This window comes from Macrotis lagotis, chromosome 1, assembly GCF_037893015.1.
Source record: "Macrotis lagotis isolate mMagLag1 chromosome 1, bilby.v1.9.chrom.fasta, whole genome shotgun sequence".
NCBI lineage: Eukaryota > Metazoa > Chordata > Mammalia > Peramelemorphia > Peramelidae > Macrotis > Macrotis lagotis.
Genome location: NC_133658.1, coordinates 922,287,498 through 922,303,273, shown reverse-complemented (window position 1 = coordinate 922,303,273; position 15,776 = coordinate 922,287,498).

Below are 15,776 nucleotides of genomic sequence, written 5' to 3'. Positions count from 1 at the left end.
AACCAGAAGGAAGACAGACAGACAGAAAGATGAGAAGAAAAACAAAAGGAGATGATAAGTATTTCATTCAAAGTCAATGTATCTTACCTTAACAAGGCAACAAATCTTCTTGCTATTACTTTCTCCTCTCTGAATTTCACAAAGATCTGCTGAATTCTCTTTTTGCTTAGAGAAAGACCTCCAGAAAAAAAAACTCAATTCAGGCTACATCAGGAGAAAGTTATAAAGATTCCACTGTTATCTGGCCATCATAATTCTTCTGCCCGCTATTGGGAAGCATATTTTCTCTAAATTTTCCTAATATTTATAGTTGAAATTGGTCAGTATGTTTGAGCAGATGGCTCTATAAACCAATTCCATAGTTGATAGCATTTCTTTGGGGACATTGTCCCTGCTCTTCAGTAAAATACAGAAAGGCAGAGATCATTTAGTGCTGTAATTTTCTATGGATAACAAAATAACAAGAAGCTAATTAGTCCTTCTAGAAGGACTGGGTTGGAGTTCTAGAAATGCTAATTAATATGCATGTGTATGAATATTTATTATGGCTACATGATTCATTAGCTCTCAGGTTTGTTCAAAAGAATCAAATAAAGCCCTCTTTGTTTTTTTTTTTTTAAGGGAAGAAGAAAAATTCAAGTTTCCTGAGAAGTGATTTGATTTATAAACTCCATTGATACAAATATACTGTGGCTATGGTTATGAATTTACTGAAAAAAGGAAAATTTCAAAAATTTTGTCTAAAATATTTCAAAATACAGTTTACTTTATTCAATAAGTCCCAAAGAACCCCTTATCACACTTTTGCCTTGCTTTACAGGAGACAAACTAGTTAGGAAAATACATGAATAAAGTAACAATATCTGACATAGGATAGATTGAGCAAGGAAGAGAATTTATTTCAGAAAACCAATCAGGAGATTAGTGAACTAAGTATTGAAACTGCAGTTGTGCCTTAAAGAATGTGTACCTTAGTTGCAGCTAGGTGGCGAAGTGGATAAAGCACTGGCCCTGGAGTCAGGAGTACCTGGGTTCAAATCTGTTCTCAGACGCTTAAAAATTACATAGCTGTGTGGCCTTGGGTAAGCCACTTAACCCTGTTTGCCTTGCAAAAAAAAAAAACCCTTAAAAAAAAAAAAAAAAAGGACGTGTACATTATGATAGAAGTTCTGGGAGTATAGAAACCAAGAAGCAGGGAAGATATGCTGTTAAAACTGATAATTCCTAATAACTGAGTTGACTGCAGAAGATGGTGAGAGTCGAGTTAACTATAACTTGAAGATTAAGAATTTGAGTGGCAGGAAGCCTAGTGGTTCTTTTTTTTTTTTTTAAGGCAATGGGGTAGAGTAACTTGGCCAAGGTCACACAAGCAGGAAATTATTAAGTATCTGAGGTTGCGTTTGAACTCAAGTCCTCCTGACTCCAAGTCATGTGCTCTTTTCACTGTGCCACCTAGCTGCTCTTAGTGGTTCTTTGAATACAAAAGTAAAGAAGCTGAGAAGATTTAGGAGTGAGTATGAGTTTGTTTTCAGACATGATAGATTTGCTGTTGAAAATCTCAATGGATAAATAAAAATCTTCAAGACAGAGAATCAGTTATGATATGTTATTCCTAAAGTTATAGGTTTAGTTGTCCTTCATTAATGTGTCACTGACTCTTTGGCCATTTGGGGAGACTCATCAACCCCATCTCAGAATCATGTTTTAAGAGAATAAAATGAAACGGACATGGTTCAAATCGGTCAGTTAATACATGGGCTAAAACACGAGATCTGGTGTAGGGAAGAATTGAATTCTAAACACAACTAAGTCACCTACCAATTATACTAAACAAGTGACCCTGGCCAATGAAGTAATCTTTTGCCTTCCTGAGTTTCTTCACCAATAAAATAAAGACAATAATGGGACTCAACTCCCTTGCTTATTATGAGGCTCGAATGAAACAGTCAGTGTTATCTATTATTAAAGTGATTTGCAACACTTAAAGCATTAGAAATGCTATTTGATATTATTTTCTTATACTAATTTTATTAAAATGATATATGAGGTATTAATATCTTTATCTCAAGATGATGACACTAAGTCTAGCAGATTAAGTGAATTGTCTTGGGTTGTCTACCTCATGTCAGGGATGGCATATGAACCCCAGTTTCTAAAGACATCAACATCACAGACACAGACCCAGTTAGGTTCTATTGCTGACTTTGTTTTAATGGAAAGGACATTTTTTTTTAGTTTGAATGAAATTTGGTTTCATAGAATCTAAATATCTTTTATCAGCTTGATTTGAAGAGTGATATAGTCATAGAAAGAACCTTTTCCTACCTTATATGAAAAGGATCCCTGCATATCTTTCCTGACCTCCTAAGATGAAAGGGAAGGAGGGAGACTATGAATCGCTTGTTCTGACTAGCTAGCAGACAAAGAACTGCAGGAGACACATCCATCTCTGTTTTAGTCATCATGATTTTTATGAAAGATGAAGAAAATCATAATAAAGGTTTATAGCTTGGGACCATATTGAAAATGGTTTGTTTGCTAGGGATACTTCCTGCAGTCTGTCTTTGTAAAGGTAATTCAGCTTCATTACTGTGGACAAGCTACCTGAAGTCCCCATGCATATGATTCCCCTATTCCAGCTTGCCTTTAAAAAAAATTATCTATTTTCTTACATAGGCAAATATATATTTAAGTTACAAAATTTCCTCCCTCCCCTCAGACTAAAGTCGTATTAAGTGTAGTATATACATATTTTTACAAATATTTTTTACAAATTAGTAGTTTTCAGCATGAGGAATTAAGATTAACGGAGATACCTGAGCAAATTTTTATAAAGTGTTTATCAGATTCAGAAGGGTTGTCCATTGTGTATGATTTTGTTTTCTTCCTCAGGATGGGGACAATATATTCCATAGCAAGTCAAATGTTGTGGTCCTAGCTCTCTAGACTGCTGAGAGGCATGTTTCCATCAAGGGTATTAATGTCATGATGTTATTGATGGGTACATTGTTCTTTTGGTTCTACTCTCTTGGCTCAGGATCAGATGCTGTAAGTCATTCCATACTTAGAGTCCAGTTTTGGTTTCTTCTAGAACAATAGTAAAAGATGTTATTCATATGCTATAACTTATTTAACCATTCCCTAATCATTGGGCATTCCCTCAATTTCCAATTCTTTGACACTACAAAACTGGTATGAATATTTTTTGGAACATGTTGGATTTTGCCCTTTGTTATAATTCCATCTGGATATAGTCCTAGAATTAGAATTGCTGGGCTGAAAGATATGAACCGTTTTATTGTGTATAGTTCCATACTGCTCTCCAGAAAGGCTGGATGAGTTCACCACTCCACCAGCACTGCATCAGTGTCCCAATACTCCCACAACCTCTCCAACATTGATCATTTTCCCTTTTCCTCATTTTGGGCAATGTGTAATAGGTGAGATGATATCTCATTGTTCTTTTAATTCTCATTTCTCTATCTAATAATGATTTCCAGCAATGATTCATATGATTATATATATATATGTAAAATCTTTAATTTTTTCAAATGAAACCTGTCTTCCTATCCTTTGAGCATTTATCAGTTGAAGAATGACTTATAGCCTTATAAACATGATGCAGTTATCTCTATTTTATGAGACCTTTATCAGAATTCTTAGTAGTGAAGATTGGTTCTCAGATTTCTGCTTTTCTTCTAATTTTGGCAGCACTGATTTATTAGTGCAAAACCTTTTTAATTTAATTAGGTCAAAATCATTTATTTTGCAGTTTGAAATGTTCTCTAATTCTTTGGTCACAAATGCCCATAGATCTGAGAGTATGTCTTGATCTATTAATTTATCTATTTATGTTTACATCCTGCACTCATATTGACCTTATTTTGTTAAAGGGTGTGAGATGTGGGCCTAGTTTCTGCCATCCGACTTGCCAGGTTTCCCAACAATTTCTTTCAGATAGTGAATTCTTATCCCATTAGCTGATGTCTTTGGGTTTCAAATAGTGGATTGCTATAGTCATTCCCCAAGAATTCTTTTGGACCTGTCCTAATCCACTGATCCATGAGTCTGTTTCTTGAGCAGTCCCAGGCAGTTTTGATGCCTACCACTTTTATAGCTTTAAGGTAGAGAAATAGCTTTAGCTCTGGTAGAGCCGGGCTACCTTCCTTTACATTTTTTTCATCAATTCCCTTGCTATTCTTGAACTATTACTATTTTTTTTACTGCAGATCAATTTTGTTACTATTTTTTTCTACTTTGGTAAAATAGTTATTTGGTAGTTTGATATGGCACCGAATGAGTAATTTAATTTGGGTAGAATTGTCATGTTGATCATATTAGCTCACTCTAATGATGAGCATTTGACATTTTTGTCTAATTGTTTAAATCTGACATTTGGGTGAGAAGTGCTTGATAATTCTGTTAATATAGTTTTTGGATTTGTCTTGGGAGGTAGATTCCCAAATATTTAATCTTGTCTATAGTTATTTTAAATGGAATTTTTCTTTCTATCTCTTGCTCTTGGAATTTGTTGGACATATATAGAAATGCTGATGATTTTTGTGGGTTTATTTTATATCCTGCTACTCTGTTGAATTTGATATTGGTTTCAAGGATGTTTTTAAGATGCTTTTCTCGGGATCTCTAGTTATACCATCATATATGCATAAATTGGAAATTTTGTTTCCTCATTGATAATTCTGATTACTTCAATTTCTTTTTCTTTTATTGCTACTGCTAGCATTTCCAATACTATATATATATATGAATATATATATACATATACACACACATATGTATATATACATATATATATATATTTTTTTTAGGTTTTTGCAAGTCAAATGGGGTTAAGTGGCTTGCCCAAGGCCACACAGCTAGGTCATTATTAAGTTTATGAGACTGGATTTGAACCCAGATACTCTTGACTCCAAGGCCGGTGCTTTATCTACTACACCACCTAGCCACCCCTCCAATACTACATTGAATAGCAATTGGTATTCTTGTCTAACCCTTATTTGATTGGATAGGTTCCTTGTTTATTTCCATTGTTTTATTCCCATGTTTATTGATGGTTTTAGATAGATATCATTTATCATGTTAAGGAAAACTTCATTTATTCCTTATTTTTCTAGTGTTTTTAATAGGAATGGATGTTGTATCTCATTAAAAGTTTTTCCAGAATCTATTTATACAATCATATGATTTCTGTTAGTTTTGCTATTGATGTCTTTAAGTTGAGTGTTTTCCTAATGTGGACCCATCCCTGCCTACCTGGTGTACATTCAACCTAATCTTGTTGTATGATCCTAGTAATAACTTGCTATAGTATCATTGCTAAATGTATATTTAAGAATTCTTTGTAAGTATTCATCAGGGAGAATGATCTAAAATTTCCTTTGTCTGTTTTGGTTCTTCCTAGTTTAGTTATCAGCAACATATTGGTGACATGGAGGGGTTCGGCAGAACTCCTTCCCCCTCTTACTTTTTTCCTACTCTTCATAAACTATTTAAAACATAATCCCTTAAATTTTTGGTAGAATTCACCTGGAAAATCATCAGGACCTGGGACATTTTCTTAGGTTATTCATGGTTTCCTCAATTTTATTTTCTAAAATGGTATTTTTAAGTAATTTATTTACTTCCTCTTCTGTTAATCTGGGCAGTTTTCATTCTTGTAAATGTTCATCCATTTCATTCAAGTTATCTACAATTTATTGTTCTGTTTCTAGATTTTATACTTGGATAACCAATTCATTAATAGCTTCTTTCTCCACTTTGTTCATGTAGGCATTGAGAGATATAAAGTTTCGCCTCAAAACTACCTTGATTGTATCCCATAAATGATGATATGATGTCTCCTAATTATAGTCTTGGATGTAATTATTGATTATTTCTATTATTTGCTGTTTGATGCACCCATTATTGAAGATAGTTATTTCATTTCCAATGAGTTCTTGGTTTATCTATCCAATACCCTTTTATTACATATAACTTTTATTGCATCATGGTCTGAGGAGTGTATATTAATTATTTCTGCCTTTCTCTATTTGATTATAAGACTTTTGTTCTAGCAGGTGCTCAGTACTTATGCGGATGCCATCTATATTGTTGAGAAAATGATATCTATTTTTCTATCCCCATTAAGTTTACTCAAGAGGTCTATCATGAGATTTCTAAGATGTCATACATCTATACAGCTGTACATCTTCCTTGAAAGATTAAAAACTCCAGGGACTGATTGAATAAGCAATTTAAGCCCAATGAAAACACTGTCAGAGGGGCAGCTAGGAGGCACAGTGGACAAAGCACTGGCCCTGGAGTCAGGAGTACCTGGGTTCAAATCCGGTCTCAGACACTTAATAATGACCTAGCTGTGTGGCCTTGGGCAAGCCACTTAACCCCACTGCCTTGAAAAATCTTAAAACACTGTCAGAGCTATATATGGGGTTCAGCATTGTGTGGCTGTGGCATCTGGAATATGATGTTTTAGAGAGCAAAGGACCTTGGTTTACATTCAAGAATTTGCTGTCCTGCCAAATCCAACATATTCTGTCAGGAGATAAGTTTGGTGTTCATAAAATAGAGGGCTTCCATTGTTTCAGAATGGATCAGAATAGAATGGAGAATTTCATTTTTGAATGCAAGAGTGAAGAGATATATAAAAACATACAAGAAAAGAAAAAAAAAACAAATGTGAATGATTAACAATGAGTTGTATACAATCTTATAGGGGAAAATAACCCTAGCAAATCTTGAGAATTGTTTTTCTCTTGGGATGGTTAAAGGTTTCAAGATTGTTTTATTGACTTTACTTAGAGGCTCTCCTTCTTCTTTATCAAAAGACTATTATCAGCAATGCTGCTTATCCCTCAACCTCTGAGAAAAGTACTTTGACCTGGTCAGATAGGCAGGGATATTTTCAAGATTAGGAAAACACTCAACATAATTGAACATATTGATTACAAAACCAACAGAAATCAGGATTTTCTTAATAAGTGCTAAGAAAATCCACTGACAAGATTACAAAATCCATTCCTGTTTTTTTAGAAAACATTTACATAGGGGAAGCTAGGTGGTGTAGTGGATAAAGCACTGGCCTTGGAGTCAGGATTACCTGGGTTCAAATCTGGTCTCAGACACTTAACCTAGCTGTAGACAATATAAAATACTTGGGAATCAACATCCCAAGACAAACCCAGAAACTGAATGAACACAAGTGTAAAATACTTTGTGCACAAATAAAGTGATATGTAAACAACTGGCGAAAATGTCAATTGTTCATGTTTAGGATGAGTCAACATCACTTGAGCTAATATTAATAATATTTAGGTTGACCCAAATTGAATTCAGTGCCATCCAAACTACCAAATAATTATTTTTATAATTAGAAAAAATAGATACAAAATTCATCTGGAGCTACAGAGGTTCAAAAATATCAAGGAAACTGATGAAAAAATGTAAATGAAAATAGCCTATAGCTCTCTCAGATCTAAAAATAGGCTATAAAGTGGTAGTCATCAAAACTGTCTTGGACTGGTTTAGAAATAGAGTGATAGACCAATGTATAAGTATTGCTACCAAAGAAACAGTAGTAAATGATTATAATCATCTATTGTTTGACAAGCCTAAGAACTTCAGCTTCAGGGTTAAGAACTCACAATTCAACAAAAAAAAAAAAATTGTAGCAGGAAACTCAGAAACATTATGGCAAAAACTAGGCAAGGACCCACACTCACACCAAAATAAACTCGATATTGGCACAGGATTTAGACTTAAAGGGTGATAGCATAAACCAATGAACAGATTAAGAAATACCCTATCAGACCTGTGGAAAGATGAAAAATTTATGAACACATAAAAAATAGAGTACAATGTAAATTGCAAAATGGATGATTTTAACTATATTAAATGCGAAAGGTTTAGTACTTATGAAACCAATGCTCCCATGATTAAAGGGAGAATAGAAAGCTGGGGAGAAATTTTCACAGCTGGGTTTTCCGATAAGGGTCTCATTTCTAAAATCTATAGAGAATTGCATTAATTTTATGAGGTTAAAGATATTACCAAGCTGATAAATGATCAAAAGTTGTGAACAGGCAGTTTTCAGATGAGGAAATGCTCAAAATCGTTATTGATTAGAGAAATGCAAATTAAAACAACAATGAGTTACCATCTCCCACCTCTCAGATTGATCATTTTACCTTCTTGTTTTCTTAGACAATGTTAGAGAGGTGGTAGGAGATTTGGGATATCAGTGCACTGTTGGAGTTGTGAGCTAGTCATTCCATTCTGGAGAGCAATATGGGACTATGTTCAAAGAGCAATACATTTGATCATACCCTTTGAACCAGCAAGAGCAATACTAGGCCTATGTTCAAAAGATATCATAAAAAATGAGAAATTCCACATGTTCCAAAATTCATATTATCCTTTTGCAGAGGCAAAGATTTGGAAACTAAAGCAATTCCCATCAATTGGGGAAATGGATGAACAAGTCATGTATATGAATGTTATGGAGTGCTATCACTACTTAAGAAACCACAAAGTGTTAGACTCTCAAGAAGCAAGGAAAGAATTACAGAAATTGATGTTGAATGAAGGGTGTAGAACATTTTATACTTTAACAAGCACATTTTGAATCGAGCAACTTTGAAGAATGCAACTCCTCTCAGAAGTTCACAGAGTTAGGACACACTGAGAGACCTGTTATACTATCCTCATCCAGGGGAAGAAAACAAAATAAAAACTACATCATCTGAATGAACTACAATCAATTAAAAAATATTCTCTTATATTTTCCCTTCTTATGTCATGGTTATCTTTCTCTTTCCTTAATTCTAACTTCTTATATAGAAAATGACTAATATGAAAATATGTTAAATGCAAATATATTGTTCACTGCACTATTCACCTCCAGGGGAGGGAGAATGTAAGGAAAGGGGAAGAAAATTATATAGCATAAATATGCATGAGGATGAGTGTTGAAAAACTTTCATAACATATAAATGTAAAAACAAAATACCAATTAGACAAAAAATCCCCAGGATTATATCTAAAAACCAAAAGATAAAGAAAAGAAAGTGATGCTAATGACTTAGCACTGCATCTACTCACTCAAATCCAATTCAGATGCCCAACATGGTATCATCTCCCTGATGTCATGAGCTTCTTCGAAAACAAAGGACACACCATTATGACTTGAAATCTGATATTGCTAGGGGAGTTGTAATTTGTTCTTCTATAATTTTTTTAGTTCCATGTTTAGTTCATTGATTTCTTCTATCTCCAAGTTATTCATGTAAGCATTTAAAGATGTAATATATGCCCTGACAACTGCCTTGGCTGTATCCCATAAGTTTTGATATGTTATCTCACTATTGTCATTAACCAGGATGAAATCATTAAAACTTTCTATAATTTGTTGTTCGATGCACTCATTCTTTAAAATGAGTTTATTTAGTTTCCAATTTAGTTTAGGTCTATCTCTCCCTGGCCCATTATTGAATGTGATCGTTTATTGCATTATGATCTGAGAAGGATGTATTCACTATTTCTACTTGTAAAGTTTTATGTTAAGTAATTGTAAGTTATTCATGCCCTAGTACATGGTCAGTTTTTGTGTAAGTGATATGTACTGCAGAAAAAAAAGAATATATATTCCTTTCTATCCCCATTCAACTTTCTACAAAGGTGTACCATGTCTAGGTTTTCAACATTGTATTTACATCCTTAACTTCCTCCCTGTTTATAGGTAGATTTATCTAAATTTGAGAGCAGGAGGTTGAAGTCTCCTAACAGTAGAGTTTTGCTGTCTATGGCTTCCTGTAACTCATTTGATTTGTCCTCTAAAAATTAGGATGCTATACCACTTGGTGCATATATAGCTCCTTTCTCTATAGTACCTTTTAGGAGGATGCAGTTTCCTTCCTTATCTCTTTTAATGAGATCTATTTTTACAGTTGCTTTATCTGAAATAAGCAGTGCTGCCAAACACATAAGAATAAATGATATTATTTTGAATTATTGAACATGCTTCAAAATAATACTAATGCAAATGATACAGATAATATCATCAATAACTATAAGGCTTTCTTTCTTTCTTCATTTATTTTGCACAGCAATGTTATTATTTGCAAAGTGTAAAATAGGTAGTTATCAAGTGTCTGAGGATTTGAACTCGGGTCCTCCTGGCTTCACGGTCCACTGCACCACCTGTAACTCTAGGAACTTTCTTTCACTTAGAACTATGATTCATCTATAACTATCAACTAATAAAGAATAATTTATAATCCCACAATCTCATAAGCAAAATTATACCTTAATGTGGTTTTCCTTTTTTGGATAAACTAGGTCCAAAAACTTACATGAGAATGAGAAATTATGCAATATTACTTCACAGAAGTTTTCAAATCATTAGTAATCTTATAGACTCTTATCTGCTTATTGCAAAGACTGTATATAATAAGGTTCAAAAAGGGAGGTATTATGGAATAGGATATGGATGGGATTATGTCCTTTATGGACCCAGATTGTGAAGTTGGCAGTAGCTACACAAAGCCAATTGATAGAAGGAACAAAGAAACCACAAAAATGTGGGGCAGGCAAGTAGAGAATGCTTTTCTTTGGTCTTCTTTCATTGGAAATCTGAGAGTAGAAAATATTCTACTGTAGGATGCAATGATGAAGCCGAAGCAGCCAGCCCCTAAGGACAATATATTGCTGAATGTCTCTGAGTAACACATCTTGAGTAAGGAGGGAATGGATATCATAGTAGAACTGATGGATCACATTGGATTGGCAGAAAGACAATTGAAATCTGTAACCTGTATGGAAAGCCGAATAAAACAGGACAGTGTGACCAAGCATGTGAGCGTCATCTTCATGCAGACACTGGGGCGAATGATTACTGTGTATTGAAGTGGGTGGCAGATGGCAACATAGCGATCACGGGCCATGACAGAGAGCAGAGCAATTTCGATATATGCCAAGAAAACGAGCAGAAATATTTGAACTGCACATCCAGAAAATGAAATAACTCTGTTGTTCAGCAGGGAGTTAATGGATGCTAGGGGAAACTAATACTTATGAGATGATACCTCATTGTTTCAATTTGCATTTCTCTAATCAGTGATTTGGAGTATTTTTTCATATGCTTATATATAACTTTAATTTCTTCATTTGAAAATTATCTGTTCATACCTTTGACAACTTATGAATTAGAACATGATTTGTGAACTTATAAATTTGATGCAATTCTCTAAATATTTTAGAAATGAGAACTTTATAAGAACTCCTGGTTCTGAAGATTGTTTTCCCAGATTTCTTCACTTCTAATTTCGGCACCATTGATTTTTATTACTGCAAAACTTTTTTAATTTAATATAGCCAAATCATTCATTTTGCAGTTTATAATGTACTCTAATTCTTGTTTGGTCATAAATTTATCCCTTTTCCATAGATCAGATCGATAGACTATTTTTTGGTCTATTAATTCAGGTATGGTATCAATCTTTATATCTAAATCCTGTACCCATTTTGACCTTATTTTGTATAAGGTGGGAGATGTGGGGATCTATGCCTAGGCTTTGTCATGATATTTTCCACTTTTCCCAAAAATTATATCAAATACTGAGTTCTTATCCCACAGGCTGATGCCTTTGGGTTTGTCAAACACTAGATTACTGTGGTTTCTTTTGAATTTATCCCAATCCACTGATCCTTTGTTCTATTTCTTAACCAGTACCAGGCAGTTTTGATGACTGCTGCTTTATAGTGTAGTTTCAGATCTGGTAGAGCTAGGCCACTTCCTTTTAATTTTTTCCCCACCATTTCCCTTGCTATTCTTGCCCTTTTGTTGCTCCAGATGAATGTTGTTACTATTTTTTCTAACTCAGTATAGTAGTTAAATGGTATTTTCATTGGTATGGCACTGAAGAAGTAATTTAATTTGGTTAGAACTGTCATTTTTATTATATTAGATCAATCTAAACATGAACATTTGACATTTTCCCAATTATATAGAACTGAGTTTATTTGGGTGAGGAGAGCTTTATAATTGTGTTTATTCAATTTCTGGGTTGTCTTGGGAGGTAAATTCCCAAGTATTTCATGATATCTACAGTTATTTTAAATGGAATTTCACTTTCTGTCTCTTGTTCTTGGGCTTGGTTGTTCATGTATAGAAATGCTGATGATTTATGGGGACTTATTTTCTATCCTGCTACTTTTCTGGATTTGTTAATTGTTTCAAGAAGTTTTTTAGATGATCTCAGGTTCTCTAGGTATGCCATCATATCATCTGCAAAGAGAGAAATTTTGCTTTTTTGTTGCCTATTCTTATTCCTTCAATTTCTTTTTTTTCCTCATTGCTACTGCTAGCATTTGTAATACTCTATTGAATAGTAATGGTGATAGTGGGCATCCCTTGTTTCACCCCTGACTTTATTGGAAATGCTCTGAGTTTATTCCCATCAAATATAACATTTGTTGATGGTTTGTTAGATTTTTATTCCTATGTCTTCTAGTGTTCTTAAGAGGCATGGATGTTGCATTTTATCAAAGACTTTTTCAGCATCTATTGAGATAATTATATGATCTCTGTTGTTTTTACTGCTGATATATTAAATTATGATGAGTCTTTTCCTAATGTTGAACCATCATTACCTATCTAGTATAAATCCAATCTGATCAGGCTGTATTAAACGAGTGCTAACTTTCTGTAGTCTCCCTCCTTCCTATCCAATTTTTTAAATAGTTTATGAAGAATAGGAATAAATTATTCATTAAATGTTTGCTAGAATTCATTTGTAAATCCATCTGGATATGGAGACTTTTTTTAGTGAGTTCATTAATAGTTTCTTCAGTTTCTTTTTCTGATTTCTTTCCTCTTCTGTTAATCCGGGCAGTTTGTATTTTTGTAAATATTCATTCACTTCACTCAAGTTGTCCAATTTAGTAACATACAGTTTTGAAACGTAGCTCTGAATTGTCTCTTTAATTTCCTCCTCATTATTGGGTAGTTCACCCTTTTCATTTTTGATACTGTTTATTTGATATTCTCTCTTTTTAATCAACATAAGCAAAGGTTTGTCTATTTTGTTGACTTTTCCATAAAACCAACTCTGAGATTTATTTATGAGATCAGTGTATTTTTGTTTTCTATGTTATTAATCTCTCCCTTCATTTTCAGAATTTTTAGTTTAGTTTTTAATTGGGGGATGCTGAATTTGATGCTTTTCTAGCTTTTTTTTAGTTACTTTGATATCCTCTTTCTCTATTTTGTCCTTATTGGCAGTTAGAGATATGAAGTTTCTTGCCAAAACTGCCTTTGCTACATCCCATAAATTTGCATATGCTGTCTCTTTATTATCATTTTTCTTGGACATAATTGTAGTTATTTCTACTATTTGCTGTTTGATCCATCCATTATTTAGGGTAAAGTTATTTAATTTACAATTAGTTCTTGGTTTATCATTCCCTGACACTTTGTTACCTGTAATTTTTATTGCATCATGATCTGAGAAGTGTATATTTATTATTTCTGCCTTTCTGCATTTGATTTTACGATTTTTGTGCCTTAGTACATTGTGAATTTTGGAGAAGGTGCCATGTACTGTCAAGAAAAAGAAAAAAGAATATTAAGTTTTCTCCAGAGTGCTAGAATATCTAAGTTTTCTTAGATTTCATTCACCTTCTTAACTTTCTTGTTTATGTTGTTGCTAGGTTTATCCAGTTCTGAGAGAGGGAGATTGAGGTCTCTCATAATTCAAGTTTTACTGTATATTTCTCCTTCTAATTCAATCCACTTTTCCTCAAGGAATCTGGAAGGTATCCACGTAGGTGAATACATGTTTAGTAAAGATGTAGCTTCATTTCAAATGCTGCCTTTTAAGAAGATGCAGTTTCCTTCCATATCACTTTTAATGAGATTGATTTTTGATTTTTCTTCATCTGAAATTAGAATTGCTACCCCAGCTTTTTTTTTTAACTTCAGCTGAGGCATAATATATTTTGCTCCAGCCTTTTACATTTACCCTGTGAGTATCTTTCTGATTCAAATGTGTTTCTTGCAAACAACATATTGGAGGATTTTGTTCTGCTATTCATTTCCATTTTATGGAACAGTTCATTCCATTCACATTTACAGTTAAGATTACTAATTCTGCATTTCCCCTCATGTTATCTTTCTCCATTTATATTTTTCTCTTTCCTTTTCTTATTCCTCCTCACCAAAATTTTACAAACTTTCCTCTTTCACTTTTCTTTTAGAAATTTAACTTTCAGTTCATTTTCCCTTATACTTTTCCTTCCATTGTTTCTCATTCCCATAACAAAAGGTCAATGAAAAAGGGGACTGTAAATACAAAACTGTCTTAAACAAATGTCGGTTCCTAAAAGGGAAGATATAAACAATTTTAACTCATTAGAACTTTACTTCTCTAAGTGTATGATTATGTCCCTGGCCACTGCCAAGTTGACCCCAGCTGATCCACTTGTGGAGGAGCAGAGGTCTCTGAGACAGCCATGGACTGTGGATATTTGTTGCCCGTGGCCACAGGTCCGCTCGCTAATTTCCCTCCTGATTAGGAAGAGGGTTGCCATCTTTATGGAATTTTGATCGGCACATGGATAACTTGTACCCATATTTCCCACACCTATTGCAGGTGCCATTAAAGGATTCAGAACCTCTAACAGCCGAATTTTTCTTTGGGCAATTTTTTCACATGTGGCCAGGCTATTTACAGTTAAAACAATTGTTAGAATTATTTCCAACTCCCCCTTTCTGAAGGGCAGCTACAAGAACAGCTCTGTGCACAGGAGCCTTTTCCTCCTCCCATAAAAGCCTTTCTTGAGAACAAGCTTCAATCATTTGAACAATAGTAGCAGAAGGCCCTAGTGGGGCAATGAGCTTTTTACAATTAGAATTAGCATTTTGCACAGAAAGTTCCTTTGCTATCAGAGTCCTCATATACGGAGGGATATTAGGAGTGAGATCCACAGCCTCTTTTAAACGATCAACAAACTGTATAAAGGGCTTGTCCTGTTTCTGATGAATCTTTGTGTATGGTAGGGAGGGAGACCCTAACTGAGGAAGCATATGAAAAACATTCATTGCACATTTTTGTGATTGCTGTAAAATTTTCTCACGCATGTGAGCCTGAGCTTGGGGATCAGCAAAGGGCCCCTTTCCCATGAGCATATCGATGGTAGCCATTTGCAGAGCATCTCCATTAGGCAATTGCATATTTTCAATTTGTTTTATCTCTGAACATTCCTGCCACTTTGCCAGAAACAGCATATATTCTGTAGGTGTCAATATTAGTTCCATAAGAGCTTTTGTATCAGCTGGAGTAAAGTTAGAATGCATTAATAGGGCTGAAACTTGATTCTGAACAAGTCTGTTCTTAGATCCATATTGTAGTACAGATTTTTGGATGGTAGTTACTAACTTCCAGTCTAGTGGTTCCCATTGTCTTCGATTTCCCTGTCTAGTGATAACAGGGAATGACATGGGTGCTAGGGAAAGGTCTCCTGTTACCATAGCATTCTCTAATACTGCATGCCACCCTTGTGAAAAGTCATAAACTGTCTTTCGGAGGATCAATTCTTTTTCCATCTCGTTTCCACTTACTATTACTTTCACTCTCCCTTCCACATTCCCTATCCTTTCTTCTACTCTCAATTCCCATCATTTCCCTTTCTCTAGTAGACCATCTACCATAAACACCATACTTTGTTTCTAACCATGCCTGTGCTTCTTCTACTGATAAACA